Source organism: Pristiophorus japonicus, chromosome 4, assembly GCF_044704955.1.
Source record: "Pristiophorus japonicus isolate sPriJap1 chromosome 4, sPriJap1.hap1, whole genome shotgun sequence".
In the NCBI taxonomy this organism is placed as follows: domain Eukaryota; kingdom Metazoa; phylum Chordata; class Chondrichthyes; family Pristiophoridae; genus Pristiophorus; species Pristiophorus japonicus.
The window spans coordinates 283,571,678-283,597,750 of NC_091980.1; positions in this window are offsets into that span (position 1 = coordinate 283,571,678).

Consider the following 26,073-nt stretch of genomic DNA (forward strand, 5'->3'; position numbering starts at 1 on the left):
AATTGATTATTACTAGCAGCCGGCCCGTCGACCGCACGAGGTACGGCAAACGGCCCAGCCGCTCCATCTGGCCCTGGCTCTGCCCCGATCCCACCCCCAGGATCGTCGGCAGAGGAGTCCCCACTGGGCTCTTTTAAAATTGGTGCTGGGTCGGGAAGCGACAGCGGAAGGGGTTCCTCCTCCGCCCCAGGAACCGGGGAACACGGAGAGACCTGGTCAAAGTAATGTTCCAGGTCCACCAAGCACCCCAGCTCCAAAGTAGGGGGTGAGGGTTGTTGTTCTTCCCCCGACCCGCTGCCACCCCCCGGCCCAGCGTGTGGATGTATGTTAAAATTGTCTGCAGTTTCATTTTCTGCCGAGTCGAGCAAGTCCCGGGGGAAGTCGATTATTGGCTGGGCGGGCTCAGGTTCAGCCTTTTCGGCCCCGCCCGCCTCAGTCCCCGGGACGCTCGACCCGGCGGCAATGCACTCCTCCGCTGGCCCCACGCCCCCCACGACAGGCAGATCTTTCATGCCATCCCCGGAAGGCAGTGGTTGGGCAGCCTCGACTGTCTCACCCTCCCTGGGGACAAACTCCTCTCGCCTACAGCGCAGATTGGGGGCGCTGGTAGGGGACGTGGGACACGCGGCGGGCACCGACTCCTCCACGGAGGGATGTTGTTCCCCCTCCACCTCATTGGAGCGGTGCCTCCTTTTGTTCCTGGGGGGGAGCGGAGGCAGGGAGACCCCCTTGTCTGCCGAGGCCTCTCGCTCCACTTCCCCCTTTTCCTTATCAAGCCCGCGCCCGAACCCCTCTGCGGTATTGATTGAGGGCTCGGGCACGGGCTCAGGGCACCCCGCGCTCGCCGGTGACGGGGTTGGGCTGAGGGCGATAACCAGATTGTCTGGCGCACCGTGGGGACCCGCCTCCAGATGTTTCGCCTTCTTCCGCGCCTTCCTTCCGATCGGACGCTCTCCCTCCGCCCCGCCGGAGGCCGTGAAAACAAAGGCCCCCGACGATGCCCGCGCACCCACAGCTCCCGGCACGCGGACGCTACTAGGGGGAGGGGTGGCGGCGGCGCCAGTCTTGGCCGCCTTCGGTGGTTTGGCGGCCTTGGAGGCGGGGCAGTTCTTGCGAACGTGCCCCACCTCCCTGCAGGCATGGCACCGCACGCCGTCCGACGTCCAGAAGACGCGGTAGGCAGTCCCCTCGTGCACCACATTAAAATAGCCCTCCGTCGTCTCCTCCCGCGCCAGCCGGACAAAGAGCTGGTGGCGGAAGGAGAACACATGGCGCAGGCTGTTCTCCCTGAGGCCGAGCGGTATGGGGTTGATCCCCAACCTTACCTCCCCCAGTTGGTGTAGGTGAGGGAGGAGGAGCTCAGCGGGAATAAAGGGCGGGACGTTTGAAATGATGACCCTCTGCACGGTGGCCTCGAGAGGGTCCACCGGCAGGAACGTCCCGCCCACCGTGAGCCCCTTTTCGAGGGCCAGGGACACCGCCCGCTCCGACCCCAGGAAGAACACAGCCTTCCCAGACATCTTGGAGGCCGCGACAATGGCCGAGGGGCCGACTACCCCGGCCAGCGCCCGCACGCACTCCTCAATGCTCATTGTGGGGTGAGTGTAGCTCTTGACCCCGTGCTTTTTAGTTATCAGTCTGAATGGTGGCAGGGCAACAGGAGGGGCAGGAGGCGCCATGGATGCGGACGCTGCCTGCGCATATGTCCTAGCTGGCCCTGCCACCGGCGTAGATGGGGTCGCCATCATGGGGTCCCTTTAAGGGCTACACCCACCCCAAAGTCACAGGCCTTAATGGTCTTTATTGGCCTCGTTGGTTTTTTGAGCAGAGGGAGCTCTTAATGGGGCACACCTCTCCCCTAGTTAACGAATGGGGAGGGGCCTTGCTCCCTCTGCTCAGTTGTCTTAATTGTTTTTTTTTTAAATTAGGAGGAAAGGGCTCTCAGAGAGAGAGGGGAGAGACAGAAAGAGAGAGATAGAGCATGGGGGTGTGGGAAAGAGGGAAGCTGCGAGGGCAGGTCTCCCCTCACAGCAATGGGTGGGTGTTTCTTGGGGTGCACTCCCCAGATGGCAAAAAACACAGTCTTTTAAGAATGGTCTTCGGGTGGGGGGAGAAGATGTCTTCACCTGGGGTAGCTGGAGCCACCCAGACACACACTCCCAACGATGTTTAATAGGGTAATTAATAGTTTTCAGCCAATTAGCTCCAGCTATCCCAGGCTAGGCAATGGGGAGAGGTGCTTCAGTGGTGTGTGGGGCCTAGCTGTAAGCAAGACCCCCACACACACTTCCACACACACACACCCCCCGCGATGTTCCGGCCCTCGAAAAGTCTTCTTTCCTCCCCCCACCGATACAACAATGTCTTTCGGGGAATGCACCAACACCCACCTGTAGAATGTTGTAGAATCTCCCTCCTTCCACACAGGTTGTTGCTCTTTTCCCACTCTCTCCAACTCTTTGTCGAAGTAAATGAAGTTGGTAAGTTTTTCTGCTCTCCTCTCCCTCCGGATGTTGAACTGCAGTAAGCCAGCCCTTCCCTCCTATTCCTGGGCTGGTCTCAGGGCTCACTCCAGGCCTTCCAGGCAGGAGCAAAGCAGGTAGCTCCTTCTCTCTCAACAGCAGAGCTCCAACTGGATAGGCCATGCCTCCAAAGCTCCACCATTGGTCCTTGTGCATGAAACTCTTTTAGGAGTAAACAAAAAACATTAAACCGTGCCCCCTGATCTGGGGGAAACACCAACATTTCATTTGCCCTTTTTTTTGTGGTATTTTTTGGGGGTTTTTTTTGGGCACAAAAAACATATTTTTTCTCCAAGTGCCCCCTATAAAAGGGGAGGAGGACACTAAAAGCACCGGCAATTAAAACAAATTTGCTTAAAAACATAAAATCAAATTAAAATTTGGTTGCCGGGCGTGATGATGCACTCCAGTCTCTCCGGTGCCCACCTCTCGCGGAAGGCCGCGAGCGTACCGGTGGACACCGCGTGCTCCATCTCCAAGGACACCCTGGACCGGATGTATGCGCAGAAGAGAGGCAGGCAGTCTGGCTGAACGACCCCTTCGACCGCCCGCTGCCTGGACCGGCTGATGGCACCCTTGGCCGTGCCCAGGAGCAGTCCTACGAGAAGGCCCTCGGACCTACCCGCTCCCCTACGCACAGGGTTCCCGAAGATCAGGAGTGTGGGACTGAAGTGCAGCCAGAATTTCAGGAACAGCCCCTTTAAATAACAAAACAGGGGCTGCAACCTCGTGCACTCAATAAAAACATGGAACACGGACTCTTCCAGACCACAGAAATTGCAGGCGGCCTGGGAGCCCGTGAACCGGCTTAAAAATTTATTGCACGGCACTGCTCCGTGCACCACCCTCCAAGCCAAGTCCCCGACAAATAGTGGGAGGACCCCTGCGTTGAGTGCCCTCCATCGGGGACCCCCGCCTCCTTCGGATGGCAAGATGGTATGCCATGGTGAGTCCGGACGGCAGGCGAGGATGGCAAAGTTGAGAGTGTGCAGGAGCAGCCCGTACAGGAAACCCCTCCGCGCGGAACTGAAAGGCACGGAGGGGATTTCCCCGAGGCGGCTCAAGTTGTGAGGCGCCGGCCCCCGAGGGAGGTTCCGGGGTTTGGCGCCGATGAGGAATTCTGTCCGGACGGGGGTCAGTTTGGACGGGACCTCCCCACATGCTTGAACCTCCTCGATGCACCTAACGGAGTCGGGGCCCAGAGCTCTTTTTAGCGACTCGATGGCATCGGCCGCGTGGCGGACGTTGGCAGAATTTAGACGCCGCGCCATTGTGTCTGGTGCCATCCAGCCCGCTCCTCCGCCATCGAGCAGGTCCCTGACCCAGGTCACCTCACCAGCCACAGCCCTCTCATCCGACCGCCACAAAAAACCTCGGTCGTGGAGGTACGGATTCCCGAGCAGCGGCTCCTGCAGGACGGCCGCCACTCCAGCCGGTGGAGAGCTGCGCTTGGTGGAGACTTTGTTCCAGACCCTGATGAGTTCCTTGTAAAAGACAGGCAGCTCCCGGAGGGCTGTCCTGACGCCCCCCACACTCACAAACAGGAGCTGCGTGTCGTAGTTGAGGCTGTGCTGCTGGCGGAAGAAATACATCGCCAGAGCACGCCACCTAGGAGGGGGCTCAACGTAAAGGTATCTCTGCAGGGTCTGAAGACGGAAAGTCGCGAGCTGGGCGCTGACGCACACCAACGACTGACCGCCCTCCCCAAGCTGGAGACTCAAGACCGCGGCAGAGACCCAGTGCTTCCTGTTGTTCCAGAAGAAGACCACCAGCTTCTTCTGTATCTTGGCGACAAACGCAGGGGGAGGGGTCAAAGTGACCAGCCGGTACCACAACTTTGCGGCCACCAGCTAGTTTATGACTAGCGCTCGACCCCTGTAGGACAGCACTCGGAGCAGTCCTGTCCAGCGCCCTAGGCGAGCGGCGACCTTGGCCTCCAGCTCCTGCCAGCTCGCCGGCCAGGCTTCCTCGTCGGGGCTAAGGAAGACTCCCAGATAGAGGAGATGGGTCATGCTCCAGGCAAAAGGCCTGAGCTCCTCCGGCAGGGAGTCCACCCGCCACTGACCCACCAGGAGTCCGGAACATTTCTCCCAGTTGATTCTGGCGGAGGACGTGGCCGAGTAAATCTCCTGGCACTCACGCATCCTCCGCAGGTCAGCGGGATCCTCTACCGCGAGGAGCACGTCATCGGCGTAAGCCGAGAGGACAACCTCCACGCCCGGCCCTTGCAGAGCCAGTCCCGTCAACCTCGTCCGCAGGAGGCGCAGGAAAGGCTCCACGCAGACGGCGTATAACTGGCCGGACATGGGGCATCCCTGGCGCACCCCTCTCCCAAAGCGAAGGGGCGCCGTCAAGGACCCGTTAACCTTAATCAGACACTCCGCGGCGGCGTACAAAAGTCGGATCCGGGCGACGAAATGCGTCCCGAACCCGAAAGCGCGCAGAGTTCCGAGCAGATAGTCGTGATCCACCCTGTCGAACGCCTTCTCTTGGTCGAGGGATAGGAAGGCGACCGACAGACCAGCCCCCTGGGAACAATGGATGAGGTCCCGGACCAGATGGATGTTATCGTGGATTGTCCGGCCCGGGACCGTGTAGGACTGGTCGCGGTGGATCATGTGGTCCAACACGGCGCCAAAGCGAGCAGACATCGTCCTGGCAAAGATTTTGTAGTCCGTGCTGAGGAGGGAGACCGGGCGCCAGTTCTTAAGGAGGCGGAGATCGCCCTTCTTAGGCAGCAGGACGATGACTGCCCTGCGCCAAGAGAGGGGCATCTCCCCGGTCGCCAGACTTTCCCCCAGGACCCGTGCGTAGTCGCCCCCCAGGACGTCCCAGAACGCCCTGTGGAACTCCACGGTCAGCCCGTCCAGCCCCGGGGCTTTTCCCCTCGAGAGCCGGTCGAGGGCGCCGGTCACCTCCGCCAGGCCTAGCGGAGCTTCCAGATTTTCAGCGCCCTCCGGGCTGACCTTCGGCAGGTCCTCCCACAAAACTCTACGCGCTTTCTCGCTGGACGGCTCCGGAGAGAACAGGGCCCCATAACATTCACGGGCCCTGTTGTTGACGCCCTCCGGATCCGAGACGAGAGAGCCGTCGTCAGCCAGCAGCGTCAAGAGCTGCTTACGGACACTCTGTCTTTTTTCCAGCGAGTAGAAGAAGGGGGAGCCGCGGTCCAGATCCCGCAGGAACCGGATCCGCGACCTCACGAACGCGCCTCGGGACCCGACGAGCTGCAGGTCCTTCAGCGCGGCCTTCTTCGCTTCGTACACCGTCCGCAGGGCCGGGTCCCCGACGACTTGACCGAGACGGGACTCTAGGTCGAGCACCTCTTTTTCTAGGCGCCCGACCCTGGCCGCCCGCCTCTTGGTCGACCCCCTCGCGTACTCTTGACAGAAGACGCGGACGTGAGCCTTGCCCACGTCCCACCATAGCCTCAAGGAGGGGAAGCCCCCCTGCTTCCTTCTCCAGTCGGCCCAGAAATGACGGAACGAGTCCTGGAACCGCACGTCCTCCAGCAGCTGGTTGTTAAAATGCCAGTACGCGGACCCCGTCTTCGCGCGGAGCGAAGCGAGCTCCGCCCACACCAGGTGTTGGACAGAACACGGCACCGGCCGCATGGAGGCCGCCGGAACGCAGGAAACGTACGCCCGAGACACGTAAAGGCGGTCGACTCTGGACCATCCTACTCCAGGCCTCACCCAAGTAAAGGCGCTGGAGTCGGGATGGAGATTTCGCCAGACGTCCACCAAGTCGAAGGACCCGACCAGGTCCCTCAACTTCTCCATCGCCGTCATGATCTGCGGGGCACCGGAGTGGTCCCTCCCCTCGAGGGTGCAGTTAAAATCCCCCCCGAGAACAATGCAGTCGCTGACGTCGACGGAGCCAAGAAGAGCGGACACCTCTTCGAAGAAGCGCGTTTGCTGCGGGCCGGGCTGAGGGGCGTACACGTTCACGAGATGGAGCGGCACATCCCCCAGGCGAACCGTTACGTGCAGCAAGCGGCCTGGCACGGGCTCCTCGACCCCCAAGATCTCCGGCTGAAAATGCAGGGCCAGCAAGATGGCCACCCCACTAGAAGTGGCGGTGAGGTGGCTCATGCGGACCTCTCCTTGCCATTCCAGGAGCCACGTGGCTTCGTCGCCCGGAACAGTGTGGGTTTCTTGCAGGAAGCACGCCGCATATTTCCCCTCCCGCAGGAGCGAAAAATTGTTAAATCTACGGCGTGCCTCTCTGCCGCCATTGATGTTGAGGCTGGCTATGGTTATCTTCATGACTAGAGCATAGTGCAACCTCTACCTAACCTATTGTGGGGGGGGGGAAGTGGAGTCGTTTGTTGACCTCCACTCCTTCAGCAGCCCAACGACGAACTTTTTGAGCCGGCGCAGCTCAAGGCCTTGCGCCTTTGATAAGGGCCCGCCCGCGGCCATGGTTTTAGCGGCGGCGCGGACGGAAGCGATGAGCAACACCGGCTCAGACCATCTTTCCAGGGCCAGACGGGCTTGGCTGCGGCGACCCCGGCACTGGACAAAAAAGTCCCGGAGTTCCTTTGCAGGAATGAGGAGGGTCTCAGCGGCGGACGCGAGCAGATCCACTGCCTCACTGGCGATGGACTCGAGATCTTCACCCGCGTCCTCCACCGAGTCCCCGTCCCCCTCCGGGAGGTCGCCGCTAGCAGCCGGCCCGTCGACCGCACGAGGTACGGCAAACGGCCCAGCCGCTCCATCTGGCCCTGGCTCTGCCCCGATCCCACCCCCAGGATCGTCGGCAGAGGAGTCCCCACTGGGCTCTTTTAAAATTGGTGCTGGGTCGGGAAGCGACAGCGGAAGGGGTTCCTCCTCCGCCCCAGGAACCGGGGAACACGGAGAGACCTGGTCAAAGTAATGTTCCAGATCCACCAAGCACCCCAGCTCCAAAGTAGGGGGCGAGGGTTGTTTTTCTTCCCCCTCCCCGCCGCCACACCCCGGCCCAGTGTGTACAGGATCATTAAAATTCAAAATTTCCATTTCTTCCGGGCCGAGCGACACCCGGGGGAAGTTGGTTAATAGCTGGGCGGGCTCAGGTTCGGCCTTTTCGGCCCCGCCCGCCTCAGTCCCCGGGACGCTCGGCCCGGCGGCAATGCATTCCTCCGCTGGCCCCACGCCCCCCACGACAGGCAGATCTTTCACGCCATCCCCGGGAGGCAGCGGCTGGGCAGCCTCGACTGTCTCACCCTCCCCGGGGACAGACTCCTCTCACCTACAGCGCAGCTTGGGGGCGCTGGTAGGGGACGCGGGACACACGGCGGGCACCGACTCCTCCACGGAGGGATGTTGTTCCCGCTCCGCCTCATTGGAGCGGTGGCTCCTTTTGTTCCTGGGGGGGAGCGGAGGCAGGGAGACCCCCATGTCTGCTGAGGCCTCTCGCTCCACTCCCCCCTTTTCCTTATCATGCCCGCGCCCGAACCCCTCTGCGGTATTGATCGAGGGCTCGGGCACGGGCTCAGGGCACCCCGCGCTCGCCGGTGACGAGGTCGGGCTGAGCGCGATAACCAGATTGTCTGGCGCACCGAGGGGACCCGCCTCCAGATGTTTCGCCTTCTTCCGCGCCTTCCTTCCGATCAGACGCTCTCCCTCCCCCCCGCCGGAGGCCGTGAAAACAAAGGCCCCCGGCGATGCCCGCGCACCTACGGCTCCCGGCACGCGCACCTACGGCTCCCAGCCTCGGTGGTTTGGCAGCTTTGGAGGCGGGGCAGTTCTTACGAACATGCCCCACCTCCTTACAGGCATGGCACCGCACGCCATCCGACGTCCAGAAGACGCGGTAGGCAGTCCCCTCATGCACCACATTAAAATAGCCCTCCGTCGTCTCCTCCCGCGCCAGCCGGACAAAGAGCTTGCGGCGGAAGGAGAACACATGGCGCAGGCTGTTCTCCCTGAGGCCGAGCGGTATGGGGTTGATCCCCGACCTTACCTCCCCCAGTTGGTGTAGGTGAGGGAGGAGGAGCTCAGCGGGAACAAAGGGCGGGACGTTCGATAGAATGACCCTCTGCGCGGTGGCCTCGAGAGGGTCCACCGGCAGGAACGTCCCGCCCACCGTGAGCCCCTGTTCAATGGCCAGGGACACCGCTCGCTCCGACCCCAGGAAGAACACGGCCTTCCCAGACATCTTGGAGGCTGCGACAATGGCCGAGGGGCCGACTACCCCGGCCATCGCCCGCACGCACTCCTCAATGCTCATTGTGGGGTGAGTGTAGCTCTTGACCCCGTGCTTTTTAGTTATCAGTCTGAATGGTGGCAGGGCAGCGGGTGGCGCAGGAGGCGCCGTGGATGTGGACGCCGCCTGCGCATATGTCCTAGCTGGCCCTGCCACCGGCGTAGATGGGGTCGCCATCACGGGGTCCCTTTAAGGGCGACACCCACCCCAAAGTCACAGGCCTTAATGGTCTTTATTGGCCTCGTTGGTTTTTTGAGCAGAGGGAGCTCTTAATGGGGCACACCTCTCCCCTAGTTAACGAATGGGGAGGGGCCTTGCTCCCTCTGCTCAGTTGTCTTAATTGTGTTTTTTTTAAATTAGGAGGAAAGGGCTCTCAGAGAGAGAGGGGTGAGACAGAAAGAGAGAGATAGAGCATGGGGGTGTGGGAAAGAGGGAAGCTGCGAGGGCAGGCCTCCCCTCACAGCAATGGGTGGGTGTTTCTTGGGGTGCACTCCCCAGATGGCAAAAAACACAGTCTTTTAAGAATGGTCTTCGGATGGGGGGAGAAGATGTCTTCACCTGGGGTAGCTGGAGCCACCCAGACACACACTCCCAACGATGTTTAATAGGGTAATTAATAGTTTTCAGCCAGGTAGCTCCAGCTAGCCCAGGCTAGGCAATGGGGGAGAGGTGCTTCAGTGGTGTGTGGGGCCTAGCTGTAAGCAAGACCCCCACACACACTTCCACACACACACACCCCCCGCGATGTTCCGGCCCTCGAAAAGTCTTCTTTCCTCCCCCCACCAATACAACAATGTCTTTCGGGGAATGCACCAACACCCACCTGTAGAATGTTGTAGAATCTCCCTCCTTCCACACAGGTTGTTGCTCCTTTCCCACTCTCTCCAACTCTTTGTAGAAGTAAATGAAGTTGGTAAGTTTTACTGCTCTCCTCTCCCTCCGGATGTTGAACTGCAGTAAGCCAGCCCTTCCCTCCTATTCCTGGGCTGGTCTCAGGGCTCACTCCAGGCCTTCCAGGCAGGAGCAAAGCAGGTAGCTCCTTCTCTCTCAACAGCAGAGTTCCAACTGGATAGGCCACGCCTCCAAAGCTCCACCATTGGTCCTTGTGCATGAAACTCTTTTCGGAGAAAATAAAAAACATAGCTTTGGAGGGGGTACAGAGACGATTCACTAGGCTGATTCCGGAGATGAGGGGGTTACCTTATGATGATAGATTGAGTAGACTGGGTCTTTACTCGTTGGAGTTCAGAAGGATGAGGGGTGATCTTATAGAAACATTTAAAATAATGAAAGGGATAGACAAGATAGAGGCAGAGAGGTTGTTTCCACTGGTCGGGGAGACGAGAACTAGGGGGCACAGCCTCAAAATACGAGGGAGCCAATTTAAAACCGCGTTGAGAAGGAATTTCTTCTCCCAGAGGTTGTGAATCTATGGAATTCTCTGCCCAACGAAGCAGTTGAGGCTAGCTCATTGAATGTATTCAAATCACAGATAGATAGATTTTTAACCAATAAGGGAATTAAGGGTTATGGGGAGCGGGCAGGTAAGTGGAGCTGAGGCCACGGTCAGATCAGCCATGATCTTGTTGAATGGCGGAGCAGGCTTAAGGGGCTAAATGGCCTACTCCTGTTCCTAATTCTTATGTTCTTATGTTCTTATACTTTAAGTGTAAAGTTAGGCATTAGAACCTGCAGCTTTTTACCTTGCAGAATGGACACGTGAGTTGAGATGAAGTGTGAATAGTAATTTTTTGTGTGCGTAGGCCTGTTTGTTCAATAGCATAACTTTATCTTAAAGTTCCAGAAATCACATGCCAAACTTTGGAACCTTAAAAGGTACAGTGGGCTAAAAATTCAGTACAGCCCGGTGTAAGGCGGTGACACCGCCGAGTCGCTAATTTTAGCGCTGGGCGATATTTACCGCCTCTAACCGCAATATTGATCTTTAGCACCCCAAGAGTGGAGTGGAGTGCGAAGAAAATTCTCTTAAGGTGCTAAACTGGAATGAAAGGGCGCCAGCACAGGAGCGCTAATGAAGTTCTGGTACTGTAGTACCGTCATCCTAGTTGTAAAGTCCTGACCCTGCAGTACAGACTTACACGAGGCACATCTTGAAGTCAAGGTCACTCAGGACCTGCACCTTTATTTCACAGCTCTGGAATGTCTCACTTACCTGAGGCCTGCCTTTATATACCTGTGTGGGACAGGTGTGCAGTGTCTCCTGCAAGGGCACCCCTGGTGGTAAGGTATGCTTGTGGTTACAGGTCATATCTAGTTACAGTCATGTATAGCATGTAAGATACAGTTATATATAGTGGTGTGAGATACATGACATCACCCTCCCCCAAGGTCTTATTGTCTTTAAAGATTCAGGCCCTCAGGTGGTCTACGCTCTCACGTGGAGTGTCTTAGTTGTGGTTCAGTTGTTTGCCTTGGTGCCTGTTTTTCTTTTGGTGTGATTGCTGGTATCTCGCCTGGGCTTTCTGTTGAGACAGCCCTTTCCTCAGGTTGTTCCCTCTGTCTGTCCACCAGGTGTGGTGTGAGTTGCACATTGTAGTCTGCCTCTGGTTCTGCAGTGTTGTTGGTGAATCTACTTTTGACTTGGTCTACATGCCTCTGGCAGCTTTGGACATTGTCCATTTGTACAACCAGTAGCCTGTTTGTTTCCTTGCCTGTTACTGTCCCTGCAAGTCATTTGGGACCCCTGCCATAGTTTAGCACAAACACTTTGTCCCCTATCTCATTCCACCTCCTCCTCGAATTTCGGTCATGGTACTTAGTTAGCTTCCGGCGATTTGCCTCAACAACTTCATGCATGTCTGGGAGGATTAATGAGAGCCTAGTCTTTAAGGTCTGTTTCATCAATAGTTGCGCGGGGGGAACCCCAGTCAACGAATGCGGACGTGATCCGTATGCCAGCAGCAGTCGCGACAGGCGGCTCTGCAGCGTGGGACCTTGGATTTTAAGCATGCCTTGTTTAATGATTTGCACTGCTCGCTCCGTCTGGCCATTGGAGGCCGGCTTGAACGGTGCCGTCTTGGCGTGATTTATGCCGTGGTCAACTATAAAATCTTGAAATTCTGCACTGGTGAAGCACGGACCATTATCACTGACCAATATGTCAGGAATTCCGTGCATTGCAAACATGGTTCCAAGGCTCTCCACAGTGGTGGAGGTGGTGCTCGAGTTTAAAATGGTGCATTCGATCCACTTTGAAAATGCATCGACGACTACGAGGAACATTTTGCCCATGAATGGGCCTGCATAGTCTACATGCACCCGCGACCACGGTTTGGTGGGCCAGGGCCAGGGGCTCAGGGGGGCCTCCCTGGGGACATTGCTGAGTTGGGCACAAATGGTGCACCGTCAGACGCAGAGCTCCAAGTCCGCATCAATGCCAGGCCACCAGGCGTGGGATCTGGCTATGGCCTTCATGAGAACGATCCCCTGGTGCTCGCGGTGGAGCTCTCAGACAAACGCCTCTCTGCCTCGCAGAGGCATGACTACTTGGCTGCCCCACATCAGGCAGTCTGCCTGTAGTGATAATACATGCATGCGCCTATAGAAAGGTTTTATCTCCTCGGGGCAGGCATCGCGAGCCTCTGCCCAGTCACCAGTTAAAACACATCTTTTGACATGGGGTCGCTGGTCATCCAGGCTCTGATTTGGCGAGCCATCATGGGCGAACCTCTGGACTCAAAGGCATTGATTGCCATGACCATCTCACAGTCCTGTTCATCGGACACTTCCGTGGTCGCCAGGGGTAGCCTGCTAAGCGCGTTGGCACAGTTGTCTGTGCCTGGTCTGTGCCTTATTGTGTAGTCGTAAGATGCCAGCATGAGCACCCACTGTTGAATGTGCGCCGAGGCGTTGGCGTTTATTGTCTTGCTCTCAGATAGCAGGGACGTGAGGGGTTTGTGGTCAGTTTCTAATGCGAACTTGGCCCCGAAAAGATATTGGTGCATCTTTTTGACACTGTACACGCACGCGAGCGCCTCCTTCTCCACCGCGAAAGTGACCTGGAGGCATAAGCAATGGGTTGTAATTTACCCTCACCATTGACATGCTGTAAAATGCACCCGACCCTGTATGCTGGCGCATCACATGTAAGAACTAGCTTTTTACCTGAGTCAAAAAAAGTCAAAACACTGTTGGAACATAGAAGAATGCGTGCCTTATTGAAGGCGCGTTCTTGGGCGTCCCTCCAAAACCAATCGCACCCCTTTCTGAGTAACATGTGGAGAGGCTCCAGCAGTGTGCTCAAGTTCTGCATTAAGTTCCCAAAGTAATTGAGTAGCCTGAGAAAGGCGCGCAGTTCCGAGACATTCCGGGGCCTGGGTGCCAGACGAATTGCTTCGGTTTTGGATTCTGTTGGGCGGATTCCATCAGCGGCAATCCTTCTGCCCAAAAATTCAACCTCGGGCGCGAGAAACAGACACTTGGATTTCTTAACTCCTTGGCCTACCCGATCCAATCGCTTTAGTACTTCCTCCAAATTGCGGAGATGGGAGTCGTGATGAGTATGTTGTCTTGAAACACAACCGTCCCCGGGATGGACTTGAGCAGACTCTCCTTGTTGCGATGAAATATAGCAGCTACCGACTTGATGCCGAATGGGTATCGATTGTACATGAAAAGGCCTCGATGTATGTTGATGGTGGTGTGTAGCTTAGACTCTTCGCTCAGTTCTTGCGTCATATACACAGATGTGAGATCTAGTTTCGAGAAAAGTTTTCCTCCAGCCAATGTGGCAAATTGGTCCTCCGCTCTGGGCAATGGGTATTGGTCCAGTAGGGAGACTCTGTTTATGGCAGATTTCTCATCCCCACAGATTTGTACGGATCCATCAGGCTTCATGACGGGGATGATGGGACTTGCCGAGTTGCTAAATTCCACAGGGGAGATAATGCCTTCCTGCAGAAGCCGGTCCAGTTCATGTTCAATCCTTTCCCTCATCACAAAAGGCATAGCTCTAGCCTTGTGATGGACCGGTCGAGCATCCTGTGTGATGTAGATTTTAACTTTAGCCCCTTTGAAGGTGCCCATACCTGGCTGAAAGAGATGTTCAAATCGACTTAGAACTGTTGAGCAGGAGGTCCGTTCCTCTGACGACATGGCCTGAACTTCATCCCATTTCAATTTAATTTTGCCAACCAGCTTCTCCCCAACAGTGCTGGGAGATCTCCAGGGACAATCCACAGGGAAAGTCGGTTCACTGTCCCTTTGTGTGATTGAGAGCATGGCGCTGCCAAGGACTGGGACGATTTCTTTGGTACAGGTCCTTAGTTTGGTGTCAACCCTTGTGAGATCTGTTACTTTTGTGCGGCCACAGCTGTTCAAATTGTTGGACGCTCATGAGAGATTGACTCGCTCCCGTGTCCAGTTCCATGTTGATGGGTATCCCGTTGAATAGGACCCTCATCATTATTGGAAGCGTCTTGTTGTAAGAACAGTGGACATTGATTGTGTTGACCCACTGTACCTCGATGTCCCGGGCACTGTCCACCATCTTCTGGTCCGCTTTCCAACCCTTCCGATTCGTATACCAGCCGAGCTGCTGTTTTTCTGCACATGCGGGCCAGATGCCCTGTATAGTTGCCGTTTCTGCAAACGGCATGCTGAAATCGACACCCCCTTGATGAGTGCCTTCCCTCACATCTCCAGCACAGACCGCTTCCATTGTTTCCATAGGAGGAGCTGCGTCTGGCTGATCTCTCTTGAGCTTCTCTCAGTTTGTAGTTGATTGTTCGCATTGTGGGTTGATGAGGTGTGAATGGCCGTTCATGTGGCCCTTGATGGCTTCTGGCACCACTGCCTGCTGTTGAAGACCTGCTCTCCTGCCTTTGTCTGTGTGTGGGGGTAGCGGCTTGTTTCACACTGTGAACCCCTTGTTCCAATATTTCGTTAGTTGTCGTACCTGCAGTATAGATCAACCTCGTTTCTTCTTCTCCTGTCAAGAATGTCTGTGCGACCAGTGCTGCTGCCTCTAGGTTCAAGTTCTTGGTCTCTATGAGCTTTCGGAATATGCCTGTGTGGCCTATTCCTTCAATAAAAAAGTCTCTCAGTACTTCTCTCCTTAGTTCATCGGAGAACTCACATAAACTAGCCAGCCTCCGAAGTTCCGCCACAAAGTCGAGTATGCTCTGGCCCACACAGCATCTGTAGTTGTAGAACCTGTGCCTGGCCATGTTTAGGCTGCTCGCTGGCTTCAGGTGGTCTCTCACCAGTGTGCTCAACTCTTCAAACGACTTGCTTGCTGGTTTCTCGGGTGCCAGCAGGTCCTTCATTAAGACGTATGTTTTTGAGCCACAGCTGGTCAAGAGATGGGCTCTTCTCTTGTCTGCCTTATCGTTGCCCAACCAGTCTTTGGTTACAAAGCTTTGCTGGAGCCTGTATATAAAGTGCTCCCAATTATCTCCAGCATTGTATTTCTCACCTGAGCCGTTGGTAGCCATTCTGTGGATTCTGTGATCCGGTAAATCGTCGCCACTGTAAAGACTTACATGAGGCACATGTTGAAGTCAAGGTCACTCAGGACCTGCACCTTTATTTCACAGCTCTGGAATGCCTCACTTGCCTGAGACCTGCCTTTATATACCTGTGTGGGACAGGTGTGCAGTGTCTCCTGCAAGTGCACCTCTGGTGGTAAATATGCTTGTGGTTACAAGTCATATCTAGTTACAATCATGTATAGCATGGTAAGATACAGTTATATACAGTGGTTTGAGATACATGACACTCGTGCTTAAAGGTAAGGTTCGCTGAAGCACCTGAACACTTAGCAAAAAATGCATGGGAGCTAATTTGAACATCAGGAAGAGTATTAGACAGAAAATAAAACATCTCAGATTCGTACCGGATAAAGACCCAACTGCTCATCCCTTTAATTAGCGCCCCGGGAGATTCTCTGACAGCCGTGAACACCTCCTTTTTCTGCCACGATTAGTACCAGGTGGGACAGCAGGCAAACCCACTGAAGTTCATGTCCGAGGTGCTAACGGGGCATTGCACACTCATTGACTTCACCAAGCGGTTGGCGCTACTGGGCGCAGCGCTAACTGTTAACATCATCGCTACACCTCCACTCAAGGTCGCGGGAGGCACTGTCAGTGGGGCGCTCGGCCGGTAAGCACTTAGCGGCTCGTTAGCGCCCCTCTCGGCCGCGAACAACTGGCGCTCTTCAACTGAATTTCTTGCCCACATTATCATCAGGTAAGGTAGCTTAATGATACTTTGTCTCGTTTGTACGTAGGGCAATGCACAACAATGTAATGTGATGTCATTGTGTGGCATAGACTGAGGGCTACAGCTGCCCTGTGAACCACATTCACATCTAGTAAGACACCATGCATACAGTGGGTCTTGCAATTTCTGCTCTCTGATTACTTATTTATCATCACTTTTGTAATATATAGTTCCACCTAGTGGACTACTTCTCCAGCTAGTGGACTACTGTGGTGATGCAGCCATTGTTGTAAATGCAATGAAGACATCACCTGACAAGTTCCTGTGTTGAAGCCATCTTGTGAAGTCTCTATGTTTGTGATGTCGTAAAGAATATATCACATCTTTGGTCCAAGTTGTATTCCCATTCCTGTTCTGTAGCGTATGCTGTTTCAAAATAGAATGGGATTATTGTTTTGTTTTGTAGCAAGTTTGTCAAACTTTATAATATCTGTTAGAGTCCTTGTTGCTTTCAGTCGATAGAATGAATCACTTGCATAAGATGTGAAACCGGAGGGAGCCAAGAGACTATGCCCTCACCTTGGGCAATGCTTTGTTAAACAAGAACTGTACTTATTATTAATTATTTCCCAGCTCCCTTATGGCTTCTCATTCTCTTACATATTCCTCCTGAAATCACTCTCTGAGCCTGTTTATAAATCAGTGGTTGGCCTACAGATATACAGTATCATACAATTGCACCAACTGTCATCATGATAATTCATCAACCATCTAGCACCTAGTTCAAGGTGTATGGAATCATTGCTGCTTTTGAACAGAAATGGTGCTTAATAACCTTTCGTAGTTAATGTCCATGTTCTTTCAGTTAAGGCCAGCATTGCGATGCATTGCAGCCATGAAAAACAGCAAAACACATCAAGGAAAATACTTATGTAACCTGATATTTGAATTTGAGCAAGAGCGATATTCAGTAGTAAGGACATATTACGCATATTATTTTAGATTTCCAGCACCTGCAGTATTCTGCTTTTACATGCTACGCATTGTTCTTAAACCTCTGCAAAGGTGTGAAAAAGAGAACCAATGACAGGTTTGATGGGACGCGATGTTTCTTAGACACTGGGACTGGTCAAAAGGACTGCAGTGGTCATTTCTATGTTCTATGGTTATTTACTATTATTGTTAATTGTTGTTTGCACTTTACTGTCGAATGCATCAGAAGCTTCCTGCAAATTATTGAAGAGTTTCATTTACTCAAGCTCTCAATAGAAAAATCTCCCTTTTATCAATTATGCTCGGAAGAATAGGGAGGTCACTTATTACTTGGAGGGTGCGAGTCAAGGTGGGGTAGAGGAACAAAGGGATCTCGGAGTATAAATACACAAATCACTAAAAGTTGCGACACAGGTTAGCAAGCGCATAAAGAAAGCAAACCAAGCACTTGGGTTTATTTCTAGAGATATAATGCCCAAGTTTTCCCAGGAGTTTCTCCTATTTTTTTGGAGCAACTAGTTTTTTTTGGAGTATCTTAAAAATTGCAATTCTCCCCATTTAGTTTGCTCCAGTTTAAATGAGTTAGTTCAGTTTCTTTCTAGTTCAGTTTTTTTCCCAAAGGGGGCATGACCAGCCTCTTACACCTGTTTTGGCCATTTAAGCAAGTTTAGCCAGCGAAAGGTTACTCCAAACTAACTTAGGCCAGCGTGTGCGTCCACTTTTGTATGCTCAGAAAAATCTTGCAGAGACTTAAAAAATCAGCGCAGGTAGCCTGAGATAGCGTGGGGGGGGGGGGAGTGAGAGAATTTTCCAAAGCACTAAACACCTTCACGACAACAACATTAAAGAAGCATAAGTACATTTAAAGCACTAAGCACTAAACAAAGCAGTACATTTAAAGTACCAAGAACTCAACAAAGCACAAAAATAAGCATTCAATAACAAATAAAAAATACAAGGAAGCTGAGAGGACCTGCACCAAGACTTACAAAGCACTAAACAAAGCACAAAAAGTAATAAGCAATTAATTAACAAATTAAAAATAGAAGGGACCCTGCACCTAAAGCACCAAGACCAAAATAATAAGCAATCAATAACAAATAAAAAATAGAAGTCCTACCTTTATGTGAAGGAATGGCGGAGGGGTGGGGAAGAAGATGGGGGGGGAGTGGAGGGGGGAGAGGGGGAGAGGGGGGAGAGGAGGAGGGAGAGAGGGGGTAAGGGGGGGAGAGGCGGTGAGGAGAGGATGGGGGCCAGGTGGATGGTACCCTCTTGATCAAATGGTACAAATCCTCTGGAAGGTCTGGAGCCAGCCCCTTGGATTTAAGTATCCCGATGATCTTGTTCCCAGTAACAGAACGCATCAGGGCAACACCATGGGAATTCCTTTTTTTTTTGATTCAGTGAGCTTGGATTTTATTGTTTCAAGTTCTGAGTCCTTTCAATCTTTTCTGTTTGGAAGGCTGCGCCCATGTTCAGGATTCATCACTGGGGCACAACGAGAAACTCTTGCGCAAGCAAAGCATTCATTTCACGGAGACTGCCCCAAACCTGTCCCCAAACAGCAGGCAACGTTAAACAGACGAGCCTGCCCAGGTCCCATCCTACTCACGTCTTGCCCCCAATCTCTCTGCTTTCCTGCTACCCCCACTCCCCCGAACATCTCTGAGACAGTCCCAAAGAACACTCGATGGCCTCAGTCAGTGAGAGCAATCAAGGCTTCAACGACATTTCCCAGATGCTCCTGGAGACCACGCTCTGCTGCACTTTGAGAAATCTCCATCTTGTTCATAATGAGTTTGACATCTTCCTTCTTGATGGTCACTTTTGCCAGCTCCTTCTCCCTTTCTTGTTTGGCTTTCTGTTCCCAGGATCTCCTGTCTCTGATGACAGACATTGCCGTATCCAAGTCCGAGCTCAGGATCTCCTTCTCTTCCACATAGTCGGTCACCCGCACCAGGAACCAATTCGGCCAGGGCTAGGGATAGCGTGCTTCAGGCCCTTCCCACACAGCCTGCAGAGATTCGGGGGCGAGGAGCTACTGCACATGTGCGTACACTCTAGCGCGCATGTGCAGCGTTCCCGGCACTGTTCTCAGCGCCGGGATCTGGCTCCGCCCCCCCCACTGGATATGGTGCGCTACGCCAAGCCCGAAGACATCCCGAGGAGCGGGGAGAATTCCTCAGTAAGTTTTAGGCGTGCTTTTTGTTCCAGAAAGTCGGTGCACCTCACAGATGTGCGCCGTTCTAATTGTCAAACTTGGGCCCATAGAATTGAAAAGTAGGGAAGTTATGCTAAACCTGTATTGAACCTTGGTTAGACCACACTTAGAGTACTGCGTACAGTTCTGGTCACCATATTATAAAAAGGATATACAGGCACTGGGGAGGGTGATGAGAAGATTTACAAGGATACCAGAAATGCAAGGGTATACATATCAGGAAAGAATGAACAGGCTGGGTCACTTTTCTCTTGAAAAAAAGAGGCTGAGGGGTGACCCAATAGAGGTCTTTAAAATTATGAAAGGTTTTGATAAAGTGGATACAGGGAGAATGCTTCCATTTGTGGGGAAGAGCATAACTAGAGGCCATCAATATAAGATAGTCAGCAAGAAATCCAATAGGGAATTCAGAAGAAACTTTTTTACCAAAGAGTGGTGAGAATGTGGAACTCGCTACCACAGGGAGTGGTTGAAGTGAATAGTATAGATGCATTTAAGAGGAGGCTAGACAAACATATGAGGGAGAAGGGAATAGAAGGTTGTGCTGATAGATTTAGACGAGGAAAGATGGGAGTAGGCTCAAGTGGAGCATAAACTTCGGCATGGATTGTTTAAGCCGAATGGACTGTTTCTGTGCCGTATATCCTATGCAATTAAACATATTTCATATTGTTTATTCAACTGCTGCTTGGTGCATTTAATGTCAGAAAATAATGCTCTGTAGTGTGCAGAGATGTATAAACCTGGTTTCACTGTACCATGGGGAAGGATTTAATTGGCATTTTAATGTGGTCAAACCACAGTTCATCCAAGCAAAGAATAAAATAACTACCTAAAGTATTCTAAATCCCAGTTAAACTCCTCCCTGTGGTGCATTCAATTGGATCATACTGTTTCCAAATTAAGTCATGCTGTTTTACAAAAATTACCTTATTACATGAGATGTTACTATTGCTTCAAACACATGTTGTACTGTGAACTGATTAAATGATAGGCCTTAAAGAGCAGATTAAATTATATTGGTGTACCCACGTAATGGGAGGTAAAGGGATCATTCTCACTATCAACCACACTATATATCTATTTGTTGGTAGTGTCTGTATGCGATTCAGATAATTGAGGGTCAACTTTGCTGTGATAGCTTCTTTTGATGACAAACACTCAACAGGCTTATGCCAAGTTTCTCTATATGCTATTTTATCCCATTTAAAGTACATAGCTCAAAGAGGAATTTGGTGTGATTGTGTTGAGCTTTTATACTGTGGGAAAGCATTTCTTAGTTCAAGGGCCCTCAGCTAGCTAGCTAAAAAGTATAGAAAAACGTATCACACCCTCAATCTAATTTATACATTTCATTGTTAGCTTAGTGATTATTTTACAATTAGAAATGTACCCTAATCAGAGAAAATTGGAGTCTTTTTGTTTTCCAATATGGTCTGATGAATCCTCATTTGTTTTAACCTCAATGTTTGCAGCTCCTGGAGTACAGGCACCATCAGTTATGCCATTGACAGCAATGGCAGAAATGTTTCTTTGCACATTTTAGCCCAGTACAAGAATTAAAGTTACCGGTCTCAGAGTTAATTCTTATACATAAGAACATAAGAAATAGGAGCAGGAGTAGGCCATTTGGCCCCTCGAGCCTGCTCCGCCATTCAATAAGATCATGGCTGATCTGATCCTGGCCTCAAAGCCACTTCTCCGCCAGCTCCCCATAACCCTTGACTCCCTTATCGTTCAAAAATCTGTCTATCTCCAACTTAAATATAATTCAATGACCCAGCTTCTACAGTTCTCTGAGGTAGAGAATTCTAAAGATTCACGACCCTCTGAGAGAAGAAATTCCTTCTCGTTTCTGTTTTAAATAGGCGAACCATTATTCTGAAACTATGCCCCCTAGTTCTATATTCCACCACATCCTCTCTGCATCTATCCTGTCAAGTCCCCTCAGAATAAGATCACCTCTCACTCTTCTAAACTCCAATGAGTATAGGCCCAACCTGCTCAACCTTCCTTCATATGACAACCCCTTCATCTCAGGAATCAATCTCGTGAACCTTCTCTGAACTGCCTCCAATGCAAATATATTCTTCCTTAAATAAAGAGACCAAAACTCTGCGCTGCATTCCAGGTGTGGTTGTACCAATGCCCTGTACAGTTGTAGCAGGACTTCCCTACTTTTGTACTCCATCCCCCTTGCAATAAAGGTCAACATTCCATTTGCTTTTCAATTACTTGCTGTACCTGCATGCTAATTTTTTGTGTTTTATGTACAAGGAATCCTAGATCCCTCTGTAGCACAGCATTTTGTAATCTTTCGCCATTTAAATAATAATTTGCTTTTTTATTTTTGCTACCAAAGTGGATAACCTCATATTTTCCCACATTACACTCCATCTGCCAAATTTTGCCCACTCACTTTGCCTATCTATATCCCTTTGTAGATTATTTGCGTCCTCCTCAAAACTTGCTTTCCCACTTATCTTTGTATCATCAACAAATTTGGCTACATTATATTCGATCCCTTCATCCAAGTCATTAATATAAATTGTAAATAGTTGAGGCCCCAGCACTGATCGCTGTGGCACCCCACTAGTTACAGTTTGCCAACCTGAAAGTGACCCATTTATCCCGACTCTCTGCCTTCTGTTAGTTAGAAAATCCTCTATCCACACTAATATATTACCCCAAACCCCGTGAGCTCTTATCTTGTGCAGTAACCTTTTATGTGGCACCTTATCGAATGCCTTCTGGAAATCTAAATACACCACATCCACTGGTTCCCCCTTATCCATCCTGCTCGTTTCATCCTCAAAGAACTCCAGCAAATTTGTGAAACATGATTTCCCTTTCATAAAACGATGCTGACTCTGCTTGATTGCATTATGATTTTCAAAATGCTCTGCTAAATGGTGGACTCCAGCATTTTCCCAATGACAGATGTTAGGCTAACTGGTTGATAGTTTCCTGCTTTCTGTCTCCCTCCTTACATTTGCAGTTTTCCAGTCCGCTGGGACCTCTCCAGAATCCAGGGAATTTTGGTAGATTATGGACATTGTTGTTTTAAACAATCTTCCATTGTTCACTTGAGTAGTAATGAATTCAGTCGTATGGTTATTATTACTTTATTTTTTTCTACTTTGAGATAAAAAACAATCTAAAAGCAGAGTATTATTTTTACAGAGTATAATGCAATTTACAAGCGGCGTTTTGCCAGCAGATTTTAATGTAGGTATTCTTTCATCCTTGTACATTTCTCTCTTCAAAAACAGAATACAAAAGCTTATTTTGTATACACTGTCTCCTTATCAAACTGGAACTGGTATCATAAGAACATAAGAAAATAAGAAATAGGAACAGGAAGAGGCCATATGACCCCTCAAGCCTGCTTTGCCATTCAATAAGATCATGGCTGATCTGATCATGGACTCAGCTCCACTTCCCTGCCCGGTCCCCATAACCCCTTATCCCCTTATCGTTTAAGAAACTGTCTATTTCTGTCTTAAATTTATTCAATGTCCCAGCTTCCACAGCTCTCTGAGGCAGCGAATTCCACAGATTTACAACCCTCTGAGAGAAGAAATTTCTCCTCATCTCACTTTTAAATGGGCGGCCCCTTATTTGAAGATCATGTCCTCTAGTTCAAGTCTCCCCCATCAGTGGAAACATCCTCTCTGCATCCACCTTGTCAAGCCTCCTTATCTTATATGGTAGTCTCTGGTCATCATCATCATCATCATCATCACCATAGGCAGTCCCTCGGGATCGAGGAAGACTTGCTTCCACTCTTAGCATGAATTCTTAGGTGGCTGTACAGTCCAATACGAGAACCACAGTTTCTGTCACAGGTGGGACAGATAGTCATTGAGGGAAAGGATGGGCAAGGAGCCTGGTTTGCTGCATGCTCGTTCTGCTGCCTGCGCTTGATTTCTGCATGTTAGCGGCGACGATACTCGAGGAGCTCAGCACCCTCCTGAATGCACTTCCTCCACTTAGGGCGGTCTATGGCCAAGGACTCCCAAGTGTCAGTGGGGATGTCACACTTTATCAGGGAGGCTTTGAGGGTGTCCTTGTAACGTTTCCTCTGCCCGCCTTTGGCTCAATTGCCATGGACGAGTTCCGAGTAGAGCGCTTGCTTTGGGAGTCTCGTGTCTGGCATGTGCACTATGTGGCCTGCCCAGCGGAGCTGATCAAGTGTGGTCAGTGCTTCTATGCTGGGGATGTTGGCCTGGATGAGAACGCTAATGTTTGTGTGTCTGTCCTCCCAGGGGATTTGCAGGATCTTGCGGAGACATCGCTGGTGGTATTTCTCCAGCAACTTGAGGTGTCTACTGTACATGGTCCATGTCTCTGAGCCATACAGAAGGGCGGGTATTACTACGGCCCTGTAGACCATGAGCTTGGTGACAGTTTTGAGGGACTGATCTTCAAACACTCTTTTCCTCAGGAGGCCGAAGGCTGCACTGGTGCACTGGAGGTGGTGTTGGATCTCATCATCAATGCCTGCTCTTGTTGATAGTCCGGACCGGTGTCAAGCAGGGCTGCATCATCATCCCAACCCTCTTCTCAATCTTCCTCACTGCCATGCTCCACCTCACAGTTGATAAGCTCCCCGCTGGAGTGGAACTAAACTACAGAACCAGTGGGAAGCTGCTCAACCTTCACCATCTCCAGGCCAGGTCCAAGACCACTCCAACCTCTGTCATCAAGCTACAGTATGCGGACGACACCTGCGTCTGTGTAAACACAGAGGCTGAACTCCAGGACATAGTCGACGTATTTACCAAGATGTATGAAAGCATGGTTAGATGCAGGAAGAATGTTCCAAATGTTGGGGAAGTCCAGAGCCAGGGGACACAGTCTAAGGATAAGGGGTAAGCCATTTAGGACCGAGATGAGGAGAAACTTCTTCACCCAGAGAGTGGTGAACCTGTGGAATTCTCTACCACAGAAAGTTGTTGAGGCCAATTCACTAAATATATTCAAAAAGGAGTTAGATCTAGTTCTTACTACTAGGGGGATCAAGGGGTATGGCGAGAAAGCAGGAATGGGGTACTGAAGTTGCATGTTCAGCCATGAACTCATTGAAAGATGGTGCAGGCTCGAAGGGCCGAATGGCCTACTCCTACACCTATTTTCTATGTTTCTATGCGCCTTACGGTAAACATTAGTAAGCCAAAGGTCCTCCACCAGCATGTCCTCGCTGCACAGCACTGCCCCCCAAACATCAAGATCCACGGCGTGGCCCTGGACAACGTGGACCACTTCCCCTATCTCGGTAGTCTCTGTTCAATGCATAGTCCGTCAGCTGATTATTATGCACACGAGTTTACATTTCTCTATAAAATACGTACATCAACAACCTTTCACGTAAGTTGAAGTATCCTTGTTGTGACCGTAACATTTTTTATCGAAACTTTCTATTATGGCACGACTATCAACAACTCAAGGCCTCACTTCAATATTGAACATGGACTATTGCTAGTGTGGTCTGTAATTCTTTCCTACTTGAGTATTTCTCTCTCTCCCCATGTACCAACAGACATACATTACAATTGTCCATGTCAAGTAAATGTTCATTTGATGGGGTAATAATTGACATTATGGGCCCAAGTTTCCACACGATAAAAAACGGGCGCCCCTCCGAGCTGAGCGCCTGTTTTTCACGCCTAAAACGGCGCCTAAAAAAAAACTCGCGATTCTGGAGCGTTCTGCAGCTCCTTGTCTGCCTGGCGCGGCGCCAAGGGGGGCAGAGCCTACACTCGCGCCGATTTTGTAAGTGGGAGGGGGCGGGTACTATTTAAATTAGTTTTTTTTCCTGCCGGTAACGCTGCGCGTGCGCGTTGGAGCGTGCGCGTGCGCGTTGGAGCGTTCGCGCACGCGCAGTGTGAATAAAACATTGGCACTCGGCCATTTTAGAAAGTGCTGCAGAAAACGTGAAGATTTGTTCTTGGACCCCTGCAAAGGCTTGTATTTTAATTTTATTGATATTTCTGTGTGTGAGGGAGTGCTTTTAGCAGCACTGCTGAAGAAATCACCTGCTGAAATCAGTGAGTTCAGCTTTTCACTGCTAAACTTGCAGTACCTGTGCCTGCAAATTAAGGACTGTGTTTGGAGAAAAAAAAGTGCCAATTCAACTTTGCAATGGATCAACGTCCACCAAGAAAAAAGAATTTCTTACATGAGGAAGTTGAGATATTAGTGAATGTAATTGAGCAGAGATGGCAGGAGTTAGATACCAGCAACAGAGGTCGCATAAAAGTGCCACCAAAAGAAATGAAGAAACGCTGGAACCAAGTTGCAGAAGATTACTGCGCAGTGGTGCTTACCAGGAGATCTGGAAGTCAGTGTAAAAAGAAATGGCACGACCTTGGTCAAGTAGTTAGTGTAAGTAGTATTTCCCATTTTTAATTTAATCGTAATTGTAAGCTGGCTATCTGTATGTCCCACCTTGCAGACTGACACACTCTGTAAAAAGTTATATTTTACTCTTTGCGGAAGAAATTGGCCCACAACAAAAGGGAAGCAACTCGAACAGGAGGAGGCACGCCCAATCTGCATCCACTGACACCCTTGGAACAAAGGGTAGCTGCTATGATGAGTCGGACATGGAGTAAAGCAATCAGTACAGCACAAGCTGGGCCCGCACGCGAGGAAGAGGGTAAGTCCTGAAAATGCATCATGGCCCTTTAAATCAACCTGCTGCCTGGCCTGCTATGTGTGAGAGCACTCATGCCACCCACCCGGCCCCCTCCCTTGCTGTTAAGCATTTGACTGTTCTGATGTATTTTGCAGAACATGATGATGATGACGATGACGATGCTGCTGCTGCCAACCCTGAGGATCCTGAGGGTACAGAACAAGGACCAGTACAACCAGCTGCGGATGATCCAGACTGGATGATGGTAGCGATGACTGAACTGTCTGCAGCGGGGAGCTTCCAATTTAATGTTTATGAGCCCT